Raw genomic sequence first — 22,509 nt, 5'->3', positions numbered from 1 at the left:
TTCGGATGGCACTGAGGTGATGTCTAGCAAGTTGGTGTGGTCATCCTACAATGCTGAAACTCGGCGTGGGTCACCCCATTAGCCTGTGAGATGGCGTCAGTAGCGGACCGATGTGCGAATAGGCCGAAGGCAGCACAACGCGCCAAGATCCGGATGTCACCGTGGTGGTTTCATAGTTGAGAGGCACTTCATCTGCAGTGGGGCGCCGAGATCCGGATGGCACCGAGGTGATGTCTAGCAAGTTGCTGTACTGGTGTGGTCATCCTACAATGCTGAAACTCGGCGTGGGTCGCCCCATTAGCCTGTGAGATGGCGTCAGTAGCGGACCGATGTGCGAATAGGCCGAAGGCAGCACAACGCGCCAAGATCCGGATGTCACCGTGGTGGTTTCATAGTTGAGAGGCACTTCATCTGCAGTGGGGCGCCGAGATCCGGATGGCACCGAGGTGATGTCTAGCAAGTTGCTGTACTGGTGTGGTCATCCTACAATGCTGAAACTCGGCGTGGGTCGCCCCATTAGCCTGTGAGATGGCGTCAGTAGCGGACCGATGTGCGAATAGGCCGAAGGCAGCACAACGCGCCAAGATCCGGATGTCACCGTGGTGGTTTCATAGTTGAGAGGCACTTCATCTGCAGTGGGGCGCCGAGATCCGGATGGCACCGAGGTGATGTCTAGCAAGTTGCTGTACTTGTGTGGTCATCCTACAATGCTGAAACTCGGCGTGGGTCGCCCCATTAGCCTGTGAGATAGCAGTTCTTTGGATTTGGGCCTGGCTCGTCTGCTGTAGTGGGGCGCCCCTTTACCGTTTCAGTTGCCATTCAGCTGAGTTTCGGCTGCTCTTGATGCTACAGCGACAGGCGGCTGCAACAGGACTCTCAAAATGGCGGCCTGTTCTTTGGATTTGGGCCTGGTCCACTAAAATGGCCCTGGGACACCTTAGAACTCGGACGCTCGATTTTTTTTTCCTTTCCTGTACATGCAAAAAAAGGTAAATGCCCGGTACGTTACACGCTTCATCTGCCACGATGAACTCTCTAGAGGAACCGAAAAAAAATATAGTTGTGGTAACTATACCATGCATCGTCATATGGAGAGGTGGCACCAATTAATTATAGTGCTGCATAAAAGAGAGATTTGGAGGAGAACCCCTGACCTGCTAGTACATTCATCAAAGAAGTGGCACTGAGAGCTTCAGAGGCAAGGGAAACGGTCCCAAATATTTAGAAGAACTTTGGAAAGATTAAAATGACATGTTTAGATTGTGGCAAATTTATTTCATGTGGACATCTGAGTGTTACTCTAATAAATACAGCATATGAACATCATCATAGTCGATGGTTGGTAGAGACATTTTGACTATATCCTGGACCTGCCCGTCCTCGCCCAAAATGGCGCCAGAATAAATGGGACTCGTAACTCCTTGTTGTGTACTGGTTGCAGAACCTTGAAATCACGAGATACGTATGCAGTTTTGAAGCACATGGCGGGCGGGGACGAGAATTGATTGAATATTTCGACATCCCTATTGATATTAAGTTCTGATGTGTTATTGATTACTGTACTGTTGAAAGTTCGAATTAACGTCACCCATGGTACTTGCCCGCAAATGTATATCTAGATAATTTTATTGTAACTGGCCCTGTCGTATTTTAATTATAAAATGTACGTCCACCGATTCCGTAACTGTTAGACACCTTAGTTCTTGCAACCTAATGGCCCGCCCGTTACGTTCCTCTACAGTGTAAATGTCTATTTATCATATACGATTACAGTTTGCTCCGTGGCCGGCCCACGTGGTTATAGGCTCGTATTTGTATAATGAAATTTTCACAATAAAGGTTTTTAAAAGAAAACATGGTAGTAGTATATACATTGGTAAAGTTTTTAATAATAGTCACTGTTTTAGAATCATTAAAAGGCAAGTGAAATAAAGCAGACCAATTACATGAAGGGTAAAAGGTATAATACGAAGGAACGCAGTAAAGATAAATGGTCAAGGGCTGTTGTGTTTTCTATTCCTGCAACATAAAGTGATCGATAAGAATCTCATATTCAGGCGTATCGGCGACTAAGACAGCAGGTCGACCCTCTTTTGCTCAACGGCTCCGTCATGGGACGAAGAAACGCTCTTTTTCTCGAAAAAAGAATATATTTTACTTGCAGGACAGTTGTAAAATTTCCGGGAAAGTACATTAGCCTGGAACATTATAACATATATTTAAGAAAAAATAATGTTAGGAAGTAATGAAAAGCGTAATTTTTAGGTCATATGACCAAGCCTTTCATCATTACAATAAGAAAAGTAAAATGAACCAATGAAAAGTTTTATTAACAAGTCACATGACTTGTTATGCTTACGTTACGCGCTGCGCGCCCCGGATGACTTCCGGATGCGCTAACGCGGCGCGTCATATGACGCATTACGCGACAACGCAGGTACAGAATATAGTCAAAATGTCTCCACCAACCAGCGGTCGGAACACAACCCCTTTCAGCAGGCTAAATAGTTCTGTTAAATGACAACAGAAGGGACAGGCAACAAGAACCATCAGTCAAAGAGGGGAGGGCTAGTTCTTCTCTACCGGGTTACATTGGGGCGCTACCGGAACTGATCGAATTGGTAGTCTACAGTGTTTCTGGATGTTTCAGACTGAAGCTGGGGTTAGCATGAGAGCAGCACCATTTCGTAGCTCCGTCGTGGTCATTCCGCAACCAATCATGGCAACCGTTCTTTATCGTTATTTTGGGCGGGGTGGGTGGCGGAGCAGAGCTGTTTTGCAGCCATCATTGTGTGGAGTTCAGTTCATCTCACTAGTTTTGTATTTGTCATGAGGGGTTGTTCCTAATGTTTCTATTTTAGCGAGGTCAAAAAGAGATCCCATTAGTGGCCTACTGATTTTGCTCGATTCCTTTTCTTTTTTTTTACACGATTTTTCGTTATCTGCAAAGACTAAACAGAGTATTGCGACTCTGTGTTTGTTTGTAAATAGAGAATGAACCAAAGAGAACTAATTCTAAAACAGTAAATACTTGGATAACAATGAATCAAATGGAGAGAGAAGCAGGCACGACGGATTACAATGGGGGCAAAGACCTGCGTTAACTACCTTTCACTATCTGCAGAGAGAGAGTACTCCTAATAGAAATGAGGGGGGGGGGCACCATTCAAAGCAGATCAGTGTGCATAAACACGAAAATGTTTTCACTTACCACGTACTTGACATTCGACAGCTTATGATATTTGCTATTAAAAAACCATTGAAATTCACTGAAAAAACCATAGGTTATAGACCATATATAGTTAGGAATTAGCATTTACAAAACCTTGAAAATTCACTGAAAAAACCATAGGTTATAGACCATATATAGTTAGGAATTAGCATTTACAAAACCTTGAAAATTCACTGAAAAAACCATAGGTTATAGACCATATATAGTTAGGAATTAGCATTTAAAAAACCTTATTTTACTCACACAAAACCATTGAAATTCCATATATAGTTAGTTGCACTAACTATATATCGCGCACCTGCAATCCACTGCTGATGATGTCACATATTACATCATTCATGACATGGTCAGTGACATCACTGATGACATCACTGATGACATCTCAAATGACATCACTGATGACATCACTGATGACAACATCCAGTGACTGTATGTTTCTGTAAAGTTAAAATGTGTCTTACATATTGAAGAATGAGTGGAAGTATAAGTGTCTGGACAAAGGATTTAGTAGGTGCATGACTGAATGCATGAGTGAGTGATTAAATGTGTCTCACTGAGTGCATGGGTTAGTGACTAAAGTGTCTTAATTTGTGCATCATTATGTCTGTTGTTCTGTAAACTGCTGCATGTTTTGATCAGTAGCTATATGATTAACTATATGGGTTACTGATTGATTGTCCAAGTATTTGTATGGGAGACTGAGTGTGTGTGTGGCTGGCTGGGAGGTGTGTGACTCTGTGCAGATCAATGTGTACTTGTATCAATGATTGTATAACAAGGTAAGTATGTGTTAGTATATGTTTGAAAATGTAAGGTGCTCTATGTTTAACTGTATAGACAAGAAAATGGAAGTGTCATTGATTCTTTACAGGACTGACTAGGTGTGTGAGTAACTCCATGGATGAGTGGCAGACTGTGAGTGTCTGTATAGGTGTATGAGTGCATATGATAGTGTTGTAAAGATGAGTGATTGTATGTATGAATGATAGTATGGGTGAATGAGTGAAGGTGTGTGTAGACGTAGGAATCAGTGAGTGCGTATGTAGTAACTAGTATTGGTGTGTCAATGGTTTCAAAAATTATATTCTGTATTTAACACTGGGTGAAACAGAGGTTATATTAAAATGTGAGGAGATGCATTGTATTGTCACATGAATGATATCATCAGTGATGTGGTCATTGATGTCAAATGAGATGTCATCAGTGATGTCATCAGTGATGTCATTTGAGATGTCATCAGTGATGTCATCAGTGATGTCACTGACCATGTCATGAATGATGTAATATGTGACATCATCAGCAGTGGATTGCAGGTGCGCGATATATAGTTAGTGCAACTAACTATATATGGAATTTCAATGGTTTTGTGTGAGTAAAATAAGGTTTTTTAAATGCTAATTCCTAACTATATATGGTCTATAACCTATGGTTTTTTCAGTGAATTTTCAAGGTTTTGTAAATGCTAATTCCTAACTATATATGGTCTATAACCTATGGTTTTTTCAGTGAATTTTCAAGGTTTTGTAAATGCTAATTCCTAACTATATATGGTCTATAACCTATGGTTTTTTCAGTGAATATATATATATATATATATATATTTATATATTCTGAAGTTTTAGTCTTATCGTATGTTCTGGAAACTGTCATGACATAATTCAAAACCGGAGAAAAGAAGTATTTTAATATTAGCTTGGTTATAGCTTGTAGAACAGTGCCCCCTGCCGTTTATAAGTGTGATTGAAAAGGATAAACGTTTGAGTACACATAGTAGAATGATATTATTATTGAGTTTAAGTGCTAATTTTATTAGTTGTGACATTTGGGACATATTTCTTTACAGCAAGTGTGAAATGGTGTGGTTTTAACGCCTCTTCTGTTGTATAGTGGTTTCTCACAAACGCGGTTATTAAACCACAAAGTCGATGTTATGACACGTAAACGCCCATATCAGAACATTTTAAATTCTGCAGTAAATCGAAATGAAATTATTTGCGGGGGGCATCGGGCATAGTAATGCAATTCGTTTATTTAGGCTTCGTTTACAACAGGGCGTTTCTAGCTTGACCTACTAGATGGGAAATTCATAACAATAGGATATTTTTTGCTCTTAATGCATTTCATGACATTGACATCATTTCATGACATTAACATCATTGAAAATAATTCGACTTATTTTCAGGACTACATTTTTCGTTCAATGTTTGTCTTCACCCAGTACAATATCAACTTATTAAAACTGTGGTTTTTCAATTAATATTAGATATTGCAGTAAGAGAGTGACAGCCACAAAGGGATAAAGACATACGAACAGTTGCACGAGGAACATGGATACTGGTACAAGTATGAAGCTGTCATTAGAGAAATGCCTACACTGACATTACAACACTATTATTCAGGCCATTGCCATCTGGATCAATACTATCTAGATGTGAACAATGGCAATCACACAGTTCACCCAATCAAAATACTCCTGTCCAGGCCTCCGATCCCCCAGCCCACCGCGGCACTCCCTCAGGGATGCCTCCCTCCCAGAGCATTCCCTTTCAGATCTCCCTGGTACCCGTCTGATCCGGTATTGTGCCAGACGGGACCATAGATCCATAGGGGCCTCTAGACCTCACCCGCTCTCCCCTCGGAGAAACTACACATATAGGTGATGGATACAAAAAAAAGATGTAAGCCCTTTTGTATTTTGAACACTGTCTATGAGTATTACAAAACATTGAAATCTGGTATGGCCTGATGGAGCGGTGTCTACTAGGGTTGGGACAAAGTCATTCATAGGTGAAGCCCCAGTAAAAACACGTTTGTGTGCTCTGACCTGTGTAAATCTTTTTCTGATTTTAGCTTGGAGAAGAATTGGGAGACAAGCTTTTTGCCTGTCACAGGTGAACCTAATGACAAGAGGCGCTTTCTACATCAGGCAAAATCTCTGATGCATTTGTCCTCGGCTAGGTTGCCCACAGTAACTACGTGCAACCATCATTCCTTGCGGAGCCTTATGTAGACTAAACAAATGGAAATTTCCTTTACTCTTACTACTTGTAGTAGTTATGTCTTTATTCTACGTGTTGGAATATTGGAGTGCTCTGATTCTTATTTTCCAATGTGTGATAAGTTGGCCTGGCATATGCTGTCCACTATTCTAGTGGGCACCTTGCACCAGTCCAAACGACCCCTCATTGATGGTAGATTAAAGACAGCCTTTATAGAAAGCTATCCCAGTGGTAGCTGTGGAGAGCAGCCTTCAGGCTAAGTCTTTGAGGAATGTAAAGCAGCTTGTTTTACCAGTCTACATTCTCGTGAATGACCAAATGAAAGGAGAACCACACAAGGTATATATATATATATAAAATATATGTATTTATTCTAAACACATCCCACTAGTCTCTTTATGAGGCTAGTGGCAAAAGTACATAAGGAAAACTCAATAGCACACAGTAAATTAGCACAATATACATTGAGCCCTAGGGGCGTACCAAACCATATGTTAAGAAAGTGGTATAAGAACCATGACTTGACCAGATACAAGGCCTAGAGCCTGTAGAAGTGCTGGGGCCACCAGGAACCACCCAAGGTAGTGACACAGTGGACCCACAGGGAATGCGTGCATTGTCTGAACACAGCATCGGGTTGCTGTTAACTTCAATGGGGAAAGTCGCGGTTGGAAATTTAAAGATAAAGGACAATCAGTAGAGGACTTTGAGCAAACCCCTTTAGACTTAAGGGGTTCTAGAGCCAACAGCCATGGGCGCACCGGCGTACTTGAGCTACCTCACCCTGGAAAGCCGGGTGCATAGGTGCCTTTTGGTGTCGGGAATCGTTGTCGTTTCCAATGGCGATCTGCTTCAAAGTGCTGCCGCCGTCGAGGAAAGTGTCCAGAGTGATCCAAGCCTGGATCGAAGATGAGAAGAACCTGAAAGCAGAGGGGACAGAGTCTGGGTCACTTACCAGTGACCAGGGGCACGATAGTCGAATGCCCACCGATGTCGGGTGATTTCGGGTGAAGAAGGTGAAGCTTGACTCTTCAGCCACGAGGACAAGGAGGCGTCGACGATGACCAGGATCTGGATTCAAGCTGTCCCACAAAGGAATTAGAGTGCTTCGGTGTCGGTGCTCAGAATGGACCCAACAAGCCTTGGCAACAGCAACCTTGCAAGAATCAAAGAAATACTGTGGTGCAGACCAGCAAGGTCTGAGGGACTCACCACGTGGTGGGGAGTCAGGGCACATCTGTAGCAACCAGGGAAGCCCACGGAAAGTTAGAGTTGCCTTCTCAGGGACCCACAGGTTGACCGACCAGTGATCGCAAAGATACCTCGAGAGAAAACACAAAGGGACGACTCACGGAACACTTGTGGACTGTAGGCCGGCAGTCTTCAGTGGAAATGCTGCTCGGGGTCTGGGCTATCAGTAACCCTATGCACAGCCTCAAGGATTATCGAGAAGCATATGCACTTGCAAATGTGCACGGTGTCCAGAGGTTCCAGTTCCACAGTCCCCTCGAGGGCTACAGGTCTCAGCTTTGCTGGGAGCTCGGGTCAGCCTCTGGGAAGTCTGGGGTCCCACCTCCTATGTTGCAAATTCTTCGGAGTCCGGGGGGAGCTTCGGAGACGCAAACCGGTCAGATGCGTCTTTGGTGCCTGCCACGCCGGGGAGTAAGTCCTTTACTCCAAGGGAGATCCTTCAGTCATCTAGCGCCTTGTAGATCGTCGAAGTTCCAGGATTCAGTATCAGAGTTTCATCAAGGTAATTCTAAAGACCTGTAGTCCAGGGTTCCTACTTTAGGCCCATGAAAAGGGTGGGACAAACTCTGGGGACCCACCTATGGGAGGGTTTGGAAAGAGGGGTGGCTACACCCATTTCCTTTGTCCAGTTTTGCACCAGAGCATGGGCTGGTAGCCCCTGCAACCTCTTTGAACTGGGCTATGCACAGGGACACCAAATGTGCCCCCAGTGCAGACTTTCAAAGCACTCATGAAGTGCACCCACCCAGACCCAATACACTAAAGCCTTTCTGGGAGGTGGTTACACCTCCCTGTGACAGGAAACCTATAGCCCAGGCCTTCCCTGCCGGAGTTTCGGTCGGCAGCAGGAGGCCAGACTCGTATCTGTGGCTCCAGCATCTATTTTGTGATGCCAGGGCTTGTTTAAACTTTTACCGGGTAGACCAGTGTGTACATGTCTGTCCCTCTAGAAGGGTGGACTTCTACCCCTGTCAGCAGGACTGGCGGGGGAGTAGGATTCCAAAGTGTTTGACACCAAACACAACATGTTTCCATGCAGCCATTCCAAAGTTAGCATTTACAGCGAGGTTATAATGAACTTAAGAGTATATGGTCTGGCTGCATCACAGAACAGCCTCAGATAATAGATTCCGAAAGCTGTAGAGGAGTCCTGCTCATGCATGGGCACCCTCTCACACAAAACCAAGCACCCTGCCCTCAGGATTGATAAGGCCTGCCATAGGGGTGACTGATAGGTTTCTATGTGCAGTGATTTAAGGTAGCTATAGGTAACCTATATCTTAGTAAGGGGTGCATGCACCACCTTACCCAGGCTGCACTAGCAGAACTGTGGTGTCATTTTGGAAGGCTTCCCAGGGGTGGCATAATACATGCTGCAGCCCCTGGGTTACCTATGCCCTTAGTACCTAGTGTCTGAAAATATCCTGAAGCACACCCATGTTTATTTCAAAAATCTTTCTCCATTATTATTATTTCTCCAGTTTGGCGTGCATGCATTCTTTTGTGCCCCGTCCCGAGTGCACATGTATACATACTAAGAAAAGGTGTGACACGCGATGTGCGAATCACCTAAGAGTTGCACAACCTTTTTTACATTTGTGATCCACATTATACACGTACTCAAAAGTATTCAATAAAGTTCAACTAGTTTATTCATTTTTCAATTGTAGTCTGTCACGTCAAAGGTACGAGGTTCCATAATTTCATGAGTTTTATTTGCTCTGGACTTGCCCATCCGGGCCTAATTACAGGCACGTTTTAAAAAACTCGAGTCCTCCAGTTACATTTAAGTTCACCCAATGCATTTCGATCATAATTGATCTTCGTCAGGGGTATCTGCAATAGTTAATACGTAAATATCAGCCAACCTAAATAGTTCTTATGCAGCAGCAATAAATGAAAACCCCTTTCCTTCAAACAAAACATTTCAGTGTTACCAAAATTAATACAATCTTCTATTTATGTATTCAGTGCCAATCACCTCCCATCCTTATGAATTGGGTATTTGGTTGATAAATGGAGGATACCCCTGACGAAGATCAATTATGATCGAAATGCATTGGGTGAACTTAAATGTAAATGGAGGACTCGAGTTTCTTAAAACGTGCCTGTGATGAGGCCCGGATGGGCAAGTCCAGAGCAAATAAAACTCATGAAATTATGGAACCTCGTACCTTTGACGTGACAGAGTACAATTGAAAAACGAATAAACTAGTTGAACTTTATTGAATACTTTTGAGTACGTGTGTAATGTGGATCACAAATGTAAAAAAGGTTGTGCAACTCTTAGGTATTCGCACATCGCGTGTCACACCTTTTCTGAGTATGTATATATGTGCACTCGGGACGGGGCACAAAAGAGTGCATGCACACCAAACTGGAGAAATAATAATAATGGAGAAAGATTTTTGAAAAAAACATGGGTGTGCTTCAGGATATTTTCAGAGACTTGTTTAGCTTCCGTTCCGGGCCCTGTTAAGCACCCAGATTGGAAAATGAAAGTATGAATCACAAAAACCAACATCCCTTCACGTCCAAGGCCGGTGAAATCCGTTTCTGACTGGAAGAACATTAAGAACAAGAAGTATTCGCATGTCAGCATATTATTTCGGGCACCATTCACAAGTTTGAATTTTAGGGACACGTCTTATTTTTAGGTTATTTTTGGGTTGTTTGATGTAGTGACCGGGGGAATGGGCTATGTATTTAATTTTGATGTTTAGTTGTTTAAAAGTGCACGCAGACACGGGCTTTATGATAATGGGTATTTCACGGCAGAGGGATTGTGGTTGTTGTAGTTGGGTTGGTGGGAGAGTTTTTTAGGGTGGAGCATAGGATTGGGTTATAAGGATGGTTTACATCTGGGGAACGTTATGCAGGATGTTAGAAGCAGTTGCGCAGGGCGATTAGAACTGTGTTCGAGTAGATAGAAGGAAGACACGTTGTTTGTAACATGCAAGGATTACCGCAGGTGGGAACTGGGGACTAAAACGTTTGTAGGTAGTAAATTCGGTAGTTGTAAATCGGGGAGGATGTTTAGAGGGAGCATTTGTGATTCATGATTTACATCTTGTTTTATTAGCAAAATGATTGTAATGTTGCACTTAACATTTTAACATTTGGGTTTGAACTTTAGGCTATGGGGGCATTATGTATTGGGTTTTGGTTGATAAATGGAGGATGGGAGGTGATTGGCTCTGAACACATAAATAGAATCAGACGCTACATCGCTGCTATCACGCTAGCATGTGGAACTATTAGAAAGCTTTTAAGCGCACTTTCAAAACTTCCCGTTTTGTCTCTCATTTATTTATTTTAGTCACAGTTAGTCCCTGTTTTTATCCCTGATCGCACTGCCTCACCTTAAACTGTGCCTCCACCGCTATTTCTGGCGGGCCGGTCCCTCGCGTTCCTGCGTCAGGTGGGCGCCATCTTGGGTGGGTGTTGGGACGCGCTGCATTGAGGCGCGCTCTAGCAGTCAGGTGGACTGCCTAGAGCACTACTTAAACTGGTTAACATGGCGCGCAGCGTGTGCGCGCAGCGTGATCGCCGCAGCCACGCCGGAGTCACGCCAGAGTCCAGCCCGTCTGCGCCCGTCCGCGCTGAGGACGGCTGGACCTACAGGTCGGCAATAGGGGGGCGCGGTGTATTTAAATATTCTCTACAGGATGTCTTACGCCTCCGTCCTACTACTGTACCGTGCTTCCATAGAAGTACTCCCGAAGACCTACTCCGGCCCATGGGATGTCGGTGCTTTCAGACAGGCCTGGTGGGCCTGATCTCTGCCCCCCCCCCGCTCCTCCCCGAGAGCTCCTAGTGGCACCTAGCGAACTGAGTGTAAATTGCCTGCTTCTCAATGCGCGCTCACTCATTAAAAACAATATTGTTTTTAAGGAGCTTGTTCTTGAGAAGAACCCGATATGGGTCTTTATCACGGAAACGTGGGCTAAGGACTCATCGGGCCCAGACCTTATCGAAGCAGTCCCAGATGGGTATTGCTTGACTCGGCAGGACAGAATAGGCCGGGTCGGTGGCGGATTAGCTATCCTGCATAGAGACAGATTTAAATGTCATACTATGCTTTTATCTGACCCTAAGGACGCCACTCAGGTGATGTATTTTTCATTATATGATTCCTCTATCTCGCCTTTTAATGGGATTCTGGTCTATCGTCCGCCTGGTCCCAGAGCAGATTTTAGCCTAAAACTGCTTCAGTTTCTGGACCCTTATTTTGGCCGTGAGAATCTAACGATTCTGGGTGATTTTAATTTTCACTTAGAGTTGTTGGAGACTCATGACACCTCTGCGCTGCTGGATGCACTGACAGCATGTGGACTTACCCAATTGGTGAAAGGACCCACCCACCGAGCGGGGCACACGCTCGATGGGATCTTCTCTAACGATCAGAGACTGTCAGTAACGGATCCCTTCTTTCTCTCCTGGTCTGACCACCTGGCCGTCCCTTTTAATGTGGCTTTTCCTAGCCAGGAAATTCTTAGGAAAGTTCCGAGTACTTTTGAAGTACGTAGGAATCTTAAAAACATCGGGGACCATTCCTTTGACCCGTGGATTCCTAGTTTGTCTTCTATTCGGGAGATGGATCTTTCTCTGGCGGTGCCGCATTATGAGAAAATTCTCACAGAGGCTTTGGACGAACTGGCTCCGGCTCGGTCTTGTTATTCTGCCAGAAAGAGACCTTCAGCTCCCTGGTTCTCGGAACAACTAAGACTCCTAAGACAGGAAGTAAGGAGGCAGGAGCGTCGATGGCATGCTAGTTGGGATCTAAAAGACAGGGAAGCCCATAAAACCCTGCTCAAAAGATATAAGGCGGAAGTGATTGGGACCAAACAAGATTACTTTATGGCCCTGACTTCTTCCCTGTCATCTCCCAAAGAGCTCTTCAGGATCGTGGACTCTCTTACATCTCTTCAGGTCCCCGATCCTGTCACTTCATCTCAGGAGCTCTGCAATGACATAGCTCTCTTCTTTCAGTCCAAAATATCGGACATCTACACCTCTTTGGAGTCACAGAGGCTATCAACGGTTGAGCCTCCGGTCACAGTGGCCTTGGATGTTGATTTGGCTGAGCTTCCTCCGGTCGGCTGTCTGGAATCCTTTCCTCCGCTGTCTCTACAAGATCTGGAGACGCTGCTTGACAAAAGGAAGTCAGGGTCTCTGCTGGATGCCTGCCCTCTTAAGATCCTGAAGCAGTGTAGAGGATCTCTCTTACCCCCTTTGCTTGACATCATGAATGGGGCAATGAGGGAGGGTGTCTTTCCTCAGCAGTGGAAATATGCGGTGGTAAAACCTCTGCTTAAGAAACCCTCTCTAGATCCAGGGGTGTTAAAGAACTTTCGCCCCATCTCGCTGCTCCCGGCCCCCGCGAAGATGCTTGAGGCCCATTTAAATGGGCATCTCGCTGCCTTCGTAGAGAACTCGGGCTGCCTGGATCCCTCCCAGCATGGTTTCAGGAGGGAACATAGCACCGAGTCCGCCCTCACCCTGGTGCTCGACTCCATCCGTATGAGCGTGGATGGGGGTCGGTCATCCCTCCTGATCCTTCTGGACCTCACAGCTGCCTTCGATACCCTGTCTCCCCGGGTCCTAACATCTCGACTGGGTGAGATTGGGGTCCGGGGGGCAGCCCTGGGGCTGCTCTCCTCTTTTCTCGATCAGAGAGAGCAGAGGGTAATGCTGGGAAAATTTCTATCTCCATCCCTGTCTGTGCAATGTGGGGTCCCTCAGGGGTCGGCGCTTAGCCCCACCCTTTTTAACATCTATGTGACCCCCCTTGCCAGACTTATTAGATCCTTTGGGATGGAGGTAGTCTCCTACGCGGATGACACCCAGATCCTCGTGTCCTTCTCCCAGTCAACCGAGCTGACAGCCTCCAGTTTTAGATCTTGTATGGAGGCTGTCAGCCAGTGGATGATTTACAACTCACTGAAATTGAATGGGGAGAAGACCGAGGTGATGGTGTTCGGTGGAAAGGAAGACATTTGGTCCATGGAGTGGTGGCCTGATTCATTGGGTGCTTGCCCTAAACCCACCCCCTCGGCTAAAAATCTCGGGGTTATGATTGACCCCACCCTCGGTATGCGCCTACAGGTCAACAGGACGATATCTACCTGTTGGGGCATAATCCATATCCTCAGGAAAAATAGGAACTACCTTTCCCTGCAGGCAAGAAGGCAACTGGCTGTCGCTCTTCTGGGTTCTCGTCTGGACTACTGCAATGCGCTGTATGCCGGACTGAATAAGAGTCAGCTGCAGCGCTTGCAGGTAGTCCAGAATGCTGCAGCCAGATTTGTCCTTGACCTTCCCCGTCGCTCCTTGGTTACGCTGGCCAGAAAGCAGCTTCACTGGCTTCCGATTAAGGAGCGGATAGTCTTTAAGACCATGTGTATGGTCTATAAGGCTCTGGCGAAAAGTAGCCCTACAGGAATTGGCTCCATCCTGGCTTACTACATCCCTGGCAGGAACCTCCGCTCCTCTAATCATCTCTTTCTCCGCGCATTCGGAAAACCAGATGGGGCGGTAGAGCTTTCTCCCATCTGGCTCCCAAATATTGGAACGATCTTCCATTAGAGCTAAGGTCCTTCCCCTCCCTTCAGACTTTTAGAGCTGCTCCTAAAACACGTCTTTTTGCACAAGCGTATGAGTAGATGTGCCCTGCATTTCGATCTTTTTGTTAGGCGCCTTGACACCTCCGGGTTTAGTTCGCGCAATACAAGATGCATAATAAATAAAATAAATAAATAAATAAAATAGAAGACTGTATTCATTTTGGTAACACTGAAATGTTTTGTTTGAAGGAAAGGGGTTTTCATTTATTGCTGCTGCATAAGAACTATTTCGGTTGGCTGATATTTACTTATTAACTATTGCAGATACCCCTGACGAAGATCAATTATGATCGAAATGCATTGGGTGAACTTAAATGTAACTGGAGGACTCGAGTTTTTTAAAACGTGCCTGTAATTAGGCCCGGATGGGCAAGTCCAGAGCAAATAAAAATCATGAAATTATGGAACCTCGTACCTTTGACGTGACAGACTACAATTGAAAAATGAATAAACTAGTTGAACTTTATTGAATACTTTTGAGTACGTGTATAATGTGGATCACAAATGTAAAAAAGGTTGTGCAACTCTTAGGTGATTCGCACATCGCGCGTCACACCTTTTCTAACATAGCACCTAGTGTACCATATACTAGGGCCTCACACGGGTACCCCAATAACCAAACTGGAGTGTACCTATAGTGCATGCAATCAATTTAAAGAGAAAGCTGCTATGCTGGGGTCCTGGATAGCAAGGTCCGAGCCAGACTAAAGTCGAACAACAGTGAAACACCAGTAGAAAAGTGGGGGTAATCATAGTAAGCAGATCCTACTCTCCTACACAATGCATGACCAATGTTCTAGGAACGGCCTGTTAGGAGTGTTGCTATTTGAATAGAGTTTGAAACTCAGGAGTTCTCTCTGAGCATTTATCCTGTGGTTCCTCGTTTAGGCAGGATGCTCCAAAAATTGGACTAGACAAGAGTCCTGTATGGTGTAATTATCTTTACTGCACTACTCTGAAAACTCCAAAGCACACTGAATGCCACAACAAGACAGCTCCTACACCTTTGTTTAACTTCGAAGTTCCAATCTTCACCCAAGTCAAAGGTTGTAGAGCAGAACCTCCCCTACCATTCCTTCTTATGTTTAGAGACTTCTGCCTGTAACCTCTTTCTCAGCCAGGTAGTGAAATTATGTCAGGCAGTTCCGGCAAAGGCTAGAAACATTCATGACAACCTGAAAATTAAGAGGGCAGTGCAGAACTGACTCTTCCCCCAATAGATTAAGGATCGTACCAACCAAAGGAATCAGAGTCCTGTGTCGTTCAGTGGTCTTCAGTATCATACCTACCTATAACTGGACTAAATCTGCTACAGGTATGGTAGGTATAACTATGTATACCTTTATCTCAAACGTACATTTCCCCACTCTACAAATAAGTGAAGATACACAATCGTAATAACACGATAAGCGTGCTCACTGCCGAGCATTAAACACACCAAAGACTTTCCACATAGGTCACACTCTCCTGTCTCATGTTCAAGCCCTTATCACAGAGCAGCTTCAGGCATTTGGGATTTCTGCTGCGAACCGTGGTGACTGACAGGAATAAGTCAGCTCAGCCAAAATTGTTGGAAAAATGAAGAGATCAATGCCTGACAGCAATAAGTTGTGATTTCCTTCCAGAGCTGGACCTCAGAGGCATGGAGCCATGTATGCAGGGCTGAGCTGGATACCCGGAATGTTCTGGACAAAGTTTTAATCCCAGCCAAATTGTAAATTTTTAACGTAGGGAGTGCACCTACCTGGGAGAGAAATGAGGAGAGTAGGTCACTCCTTAAGTACATTTTAGAAAAACAGTATGTTTCTAACTACACGTTTTTATTAACCACATCGGTTAACACGCAATGGTAAATGCAATACATTTCGCCTATGTGATTAATAATAAGCTGGTTTTTTTGTAAGTTGCAGCTTGCTGAATAGTTGTAAAATAATGTAAAGAAATTTAAAGTGTTATGACTTGTTTATGTATGAAAAGGCAATATGTTGTGCAGTTACTAGTGGCATAGTGCGGGTAAGTAATAGGGAAATGTAAAAAAGAAAATTCAAGTGGGAAATTGAATTAATTGTTGCAATAGCAATGTTATGTATTTAGAGGAGTTCTGACAACTTTTGGGCCTGCTGCCATTGCAGTGGCATAGGATTCAGCAGCCCACAATTCAGCATCATAGAATGCAGTGGCGTAGATTAAAGTGTTGCACAGTAGAGCGCAGAGGTGAAGAGTGCAGTGGCGTACAGCAGAGTGGCGCAGAGTGCAGATATGACTTTACACATTGAAAACTATAAAATCACAACTAAACAAATTGTAATAAAGATTAATCAATTAATTTAATATAATTAAATTACTTCCCACCCTATTCCCCTGTAAACCCACAACTCACTACAGAACTAAAAACCCCAAATTCTGCACACAAAAAATTCATAACTACTAAAAATGTAACACATATATTAAAATACAAACAATTCTTATACAAAAACATACATCACATACATATACTAAAATACATAACATTAATTTAAAAAATGATATTTTTAACGACTATGTTTTTGCAAACGATATTAGACACTGTGATATTTTTAAAGTCAATATTACTTACCTTAAGTCGATATTCTTGACCACGATATTCTTGCAGTCGATATTTCTGAACCGCAATATTTTTTACTCAATATTTGTGCAACTCAATATTTTTGATTCTATATACTGTCTGCACACCATAATAGAGGCAGCATACACCAAAAAAAGAGTTGCCAAGTAGTACCAACCCGACTGGTAATGTATTACAGATACTACCAGCAAATGTGATACCTGAACAGCCAAGTTTGGACGCCAATAAAGACAGCTGCACACATTCGTCTGCAATGGATGCTGTAAAAGTCAACATACTAGAGCATGCAGGGGAAACAGGGGTAGAACCAGTCCACAACCTCAAATAATTGTATCTGGACTCAGTCTAAAAAAAAAAAGTAAGAGATTATACGCCGCCTTCAGTTAATATCTGTATTCTGAAATGAAGTGGTACTACAAGGCACATTATGATCACAGGAGCATCGCAGTGGGAAGTAAAGCCTGTCCATGATCTGTGCAAAGTGAAGGAGGAAGGGGAGGGGAAGTTTGGTATTTGTAGTCCTGGGACGTGTCCGACCTAGGAATAGGTTGACTAAAATAAAGATCTAACCCCACTATTGGCATATACAGAACTGTGTGCACTGGTCTCCACCTGTCAGTGGGTAACTAATGGCAGTGTGCCTGGCAACAAATGAAAGGGTAGTCCACAGTCCACAATCCCAGGATGACAGCAGAGCGGTGGTTAGACCTTAGAGTCACACCAGGCACACAGACATGGCATGCGGGAGGGGATGGAAGGGGGCAGTTGGAAAGAAATTTGTGTTATCATTCTAGGCAGCAGTTTCCTGTGAGGATCAGAAACAATATAGGATGAAAATGACCTATATCTCTCTTTTACCTTTTCCCTACCACTTGTCTAATATGTAAATGCAAAGAACAAAGAGCAATGACGTCCTTCGTGGTTTTGGGAAAAAACTGCTATATAAATAGGGCACATTAGAACAAGCACTGGCATAGCCAATAGGTCTTGCCATTGGGACCTTATAAGTGTTATAAATGTTACGTGTTGTATTATGGATCTGGCTGCAATGACAGAAGCAGCAAAATAGTAGTCCAGCGGCTCACTATGCTCAGCACAGATTTGTAGCGTAGGTGTTTTATGCCACGGCCTAATTATATCGGCCACTCACCTTTGAGAGACCCCCCAGTTTTCCAACCCACTTAAAGCACTTGTTATACTAAAATTGGTAAAAGGCAGGAGTCTAGCTTCTCACTCAGTGGGAGTAACGTCATAGAAAGTCTGCCCTTTTTCACAGCCTGTGCCCCAGCCCTCCACAAACCTCCTCACCCTCAGCCAACCTTGCTGTGATGATACTGGCCGATGTGTGGGCTTTAAGGGCATCACTGGAGGTGGGAGGGAGGTGACGGAGCTGCGTACTTTCATCAACTTGTAAGGATCTCCAAGGGCTTGGAACAGAGCTTGCCTCCTGCTGAAGTTTCAGGGACAACAGACTTCACCCCCAGCTCCCCAGCATTCCTTGGGAAGTGCCTGCTGCAGTTTTCGGCCTTCTGAGGGACTGTGTGTCACAAAGAGCTGGAAGCGTGACTCAAGAGAAAGAAGCGTGTCGCCGTCGCATCTTGGATGTCGCCGCTGTAGCTGTCGTATTGCACCACATCAAGAGAAGCATCTCGCAATGAAGAGGAAGCCTGTTGCCGTCGCTGCTGCTGCCGTCGCATCTTGGATGTCGCAGCTGTAGCTGTCGTATTGCACCGCATCAAGAGATGCGTCTCGCAATGAAGGAGAAGCGTGTCGCCGTCGCTGCTGCTGCCATCGCATCTTGGATGTCGTTGCTGTAGCTGTCATATTGCTCCGCACCAAGAAAAGCACCTCGCATCCACGGAGAAGCGTGCCGCCGTCGGAGCTGCTGCCGTCAAATCACGGAACAAAGGTCTCCCTGCTGCAGTTGTCGCATTGTGCAGAAGCGTCTCGGAACATCGGAGAAGAGTGTGGCAGCCAAAGCTGTTGTCGTCGCATCGCGGAACAAGGGTGTCGCCGCTGCAGCTGATGCATCGAATCGAGACTTCTCGCATCGTCAGAGAAGCGCTCTATTTCTTTGCACCGGAACTTTGCCGCATTTCCATCGTTGCAACACTTTTGTTGTGGAATAGTAACGCATCGTAAGGTACATTGACTCAAAGTGTCGCATTTTAAGAACAAAAGAGAACTAAGCTAAACCTACCGTTTTAGGTACAGGATTGTGGATTTTTTTCTTTTGAGGTCTTGTGATAAGTCTATATAAAGAATACTTATTTTTTATATAAAACCTGTGTGGTGTCCATCTGTAGTGTTGTCACTTGATTACTGTATGTGGTCACAAATGATTTACACACTGCCTCTGAGATAAGCCTGTCTGCTTGTGCCAAGCTACCAAGGGGGTGAGCAGGGGTTATTTTAGGAGTGAACCCCCTTACCCTGACTAGAGGCAAGGGTCCCTATTTGTCACAAGTACCTACCTGTGCCAATTAGAGACCCCCAAATCTAACAGCCCGTTTCTGTGTGGGATCGAAGTGGGAGGGCAGTGCTGGCATCGCTGCGGTGTGAGGGTCGGGTTTCTATCAGCCGCACAGGGCAGAGACTGCCTCAGCTTGCGCCACCTACCAGTGGGACAGCTACAAAGAGACAGGAAGGCAACATGAGTGTAATTAGGTAACATAAATGAAGGACATTAGAGGTTCTCCACGTACAGCTAAAGTTGTCAAAATCTAACATGAGCAAAGACCAAGAAGTAGCAGCGTTTGCTCTCATGGTCGAGCCGCGTAAACTTTAGGGGTGATTTGGTGGTGAGTGAGGGTTAGTTTTAATTCATCTGCTGTGGAGACGTGTGTGTTCTATTTTTCCAGCGTGACTGGGAGCTTTCCTTCATGCCAGTTTGAATTATGTAAGTTGCATCTTCCGTAGACGCCATCTATGGTGGGGGGAGGAGCATTGAAGCAAGGGAAAGGCACTCAGAGTGGCCATAAAGTGGGTGCAAAGTAAAACAAGACGCACAGCAGCGAGAGCAGTCTTCAGTTTTTCAAGCACTGGACTCGTGCTTGTGGCGTGTCGCTGTGCGCTCCCGCAAGGTGGATGCCACCACAAGCACGAGTGCAGTGCTTGAAAAAGTGAAGAGCGACGGCTAAAGGCCCTCCTAAGCAGCGCATGCGCGCTGCATAGGCGAGTCCTAAACAAACCGCTTTAAATGAACCTTGTAGCTTTCCTACACATCCTATTTCCTGATTACATTTTTCAGCCATCTTTGCCCCCAAGCTAGATGACCATTTTCATTGCCTTATCCCATTGGAAACCCTCTTCCTTTCCTCTTCATCAATAGTTTCATCCTGCAACACCACCCTAAATCCCTTGAATCCCTTCTATGTGCAGTTTATCAGCCAAGTACTTCACCTGCTGTATCCATAAGTCTGACGCTTCCTGGTGAAGTGCGGCGGCCACTTTACCACAAATTTAAAATCACCCTTCCTGATGGAAACACAAGATCGTAGACATAGGCATCTCAACTTCTCTGCCTCTGAAATGTATACTACAGGCTTGTGAGGCTTACTATAAACAGCCCTGTGAGAGTAAAACCTGAAATCACTACTGGCCAAGCATCAAGTCAAAGTCGATAACATAAATGTTTGATTCTTCTCCTTTCCATACCTGGACTACATATGTTAAGGCTATTTAATTTCAGTTATGTTTCCTTTCCAATAAAGGCCCTCTTCGCTAAAGCGCCGGGACACTCCATTGCGAGTAGCCGTTGCGCTATAGAAGAGCCCAATTAACATTAACATTAACATTAACATTAACATTTCAATTGCCTTTACCACATTTGCTAATGTAACACTTAAACCACCAGCCCTTGCAGCACAGGTCAAGCCATCGTAAAAATGTTTTTTTTTAAAACTCCCTAGAGACAGTTGCAAGCATATGCTTCAATTTATGCCAGTAAAAGTGTCATCTGTAATCTGCTAATAGCACCAGCAGACTACCCAGGGGTGAACTTTGTGCTCTAGAAATACACCTGTTTATTTTGTATTTATTGAGGTGTGTTATGCCTTATGTTAGCTTATCTTATTACTTCAACCCAAGCCATTCCCGGTTTATATTAGTATTCATAGAAAAAAAAATCAAAGGTTAAGGTGACTTTATGTTTAGGTGATGTCAGTTTAAATTTTAAAAAAACACTGAAATTCACCAGTTATAGTTATTTTAAGTAACCTTAATTTCTCAAAAACTGATTAACAGATTTTCTCCAAATCACAAAACGAACACTTTCAGACAAATTTGGTGCAAATCTGTTTAAGCTGTCTGTAGGACTGTTAAGAAATCTCTATGGAAATTGCCTGGGGAAATGTCATTTTGGGACCCCTCATTTTTTCTTCCCTCTCCCAGCTTGATGAATCACCCCAATATTTTGAAGGAAGATCTGGAGGTGGATTAACTTTTGTTTTGAAAAGTTTCATGACAATTGCTGAATTGGCGCGAAAGTGATAAGCAAATCAAAACACGTTTTTTCCTATGGTAACGAGATCCTAAATAGCTACAGAGTGGCGATCACCACTGTGTTATATACCTTTAAGAGGTACTTGAGTGCATGAAGTGACAGTCTGGCCCAAATATTACAGGGACAGGTGCAGTGGAAAGGGACCACCAGTAGATCAAAGTGTTTGAACTGAGATGACAGACGGAGTTATTAGTGAGAGGGGTGACGTGGGCAAAATGCGTTTCGCAACATTTTTAACTAGTGAACTCTACTGCTAAATCGCACACATATTTCAGTAATGCTACAGTGGAGCAGCTTTGTCTATAAAAGGTGTTATTGGTCAACACACATTGTCACATTTCATTTACGTCTTTCAGCTAAATGGCTGATTAAAATCTTTTTGGGAGAACAGGAATCAGTAAGAAACATCTCTATATTTATTTAACTGAAAAAAATATATATTTATATTACTTTGATGTACAGTGGTTAATGTCGATATAGAAGAGTTATACTTCTAGGAAAAAGGACTTGGATTTTATATAGTGAGTTATGGGCAACAATAAGAATTACCGCTAGATGGCGCTATTTGTCATTTATTCTGCACGAAAGTTCGGAAAATGAACGTTTGCCCTTTTAAATGTATTTGCGAAGGTGTTTGTAAGATAAAAGTTCATAACCTGCTGTCAAACGGGGACAAGCATTTACAAATTAATCCGTTTTGCTTATACAGTTTACAAGAATTACTACACTCGGCACGGGCGCCAGTGAAAAACGTAGCAGTGCAAGCTTCTTCACAGCAGAATTAATAATTCCTGCACTATTAGAATGCTGTTTTTCAGGCGCCAATGTAAACCGATTGAAAAACATGAATGTAGAGAGAAGTAATAATACAGAGGAAAACAATAGAGGAACTGTTGGCTCTTGGATTCCAGGCATCTGCTCAACATCCCATGATTCTTGGCTAATCACGTAATCGCCACAAGTCTTTAAACAAGCGCGCACAAGTTTGACGAGAGGCGGCAGGGGAGAGAGGAGGGGGCATGCGCCTGTTTCCCTTGCGGGAGCGAGCTTTGAAACCATTTGTTAATTACAAACGGATGGTTTCAAAGCTCGCTCCTGCAAGGGAATCGCCAAACTTGCACGTGTTGCCATTGAAAGCAATGCCACACGTGCACGTTTTTGGTGCCAAACCTGAATCCATTACTGAAGGTCTTTTTCATATATGCAGCACATGTGCACTGGGTAGGCGAGACCTAATAAAAAAAGTATAACCCCCACTTCAGGTACCTTCAAATCCACTGCAGGCAACCACT

The sequence above is a fragment of the Lissotriton helveticus genome, chromosome 5_1, assembly GCF_964261635.1.
Source record: "Lissotriton helveticus chromosome 5_1, aLisHel1.1, whole genome shotgun sequence".
In the NCBI taxonomy this organism is placed as follows: domain Eukaryota; kingdom Metazoa; phylum Chordata; class Amphibia; order Caudata; family Salamandridae; genus Lissotriton; species Lissotriton helveticus.
The sequence above is the reverse complement of the archived record's forward strand: the minus strand, read 5'-3'. Positions refer to the sequence as shown.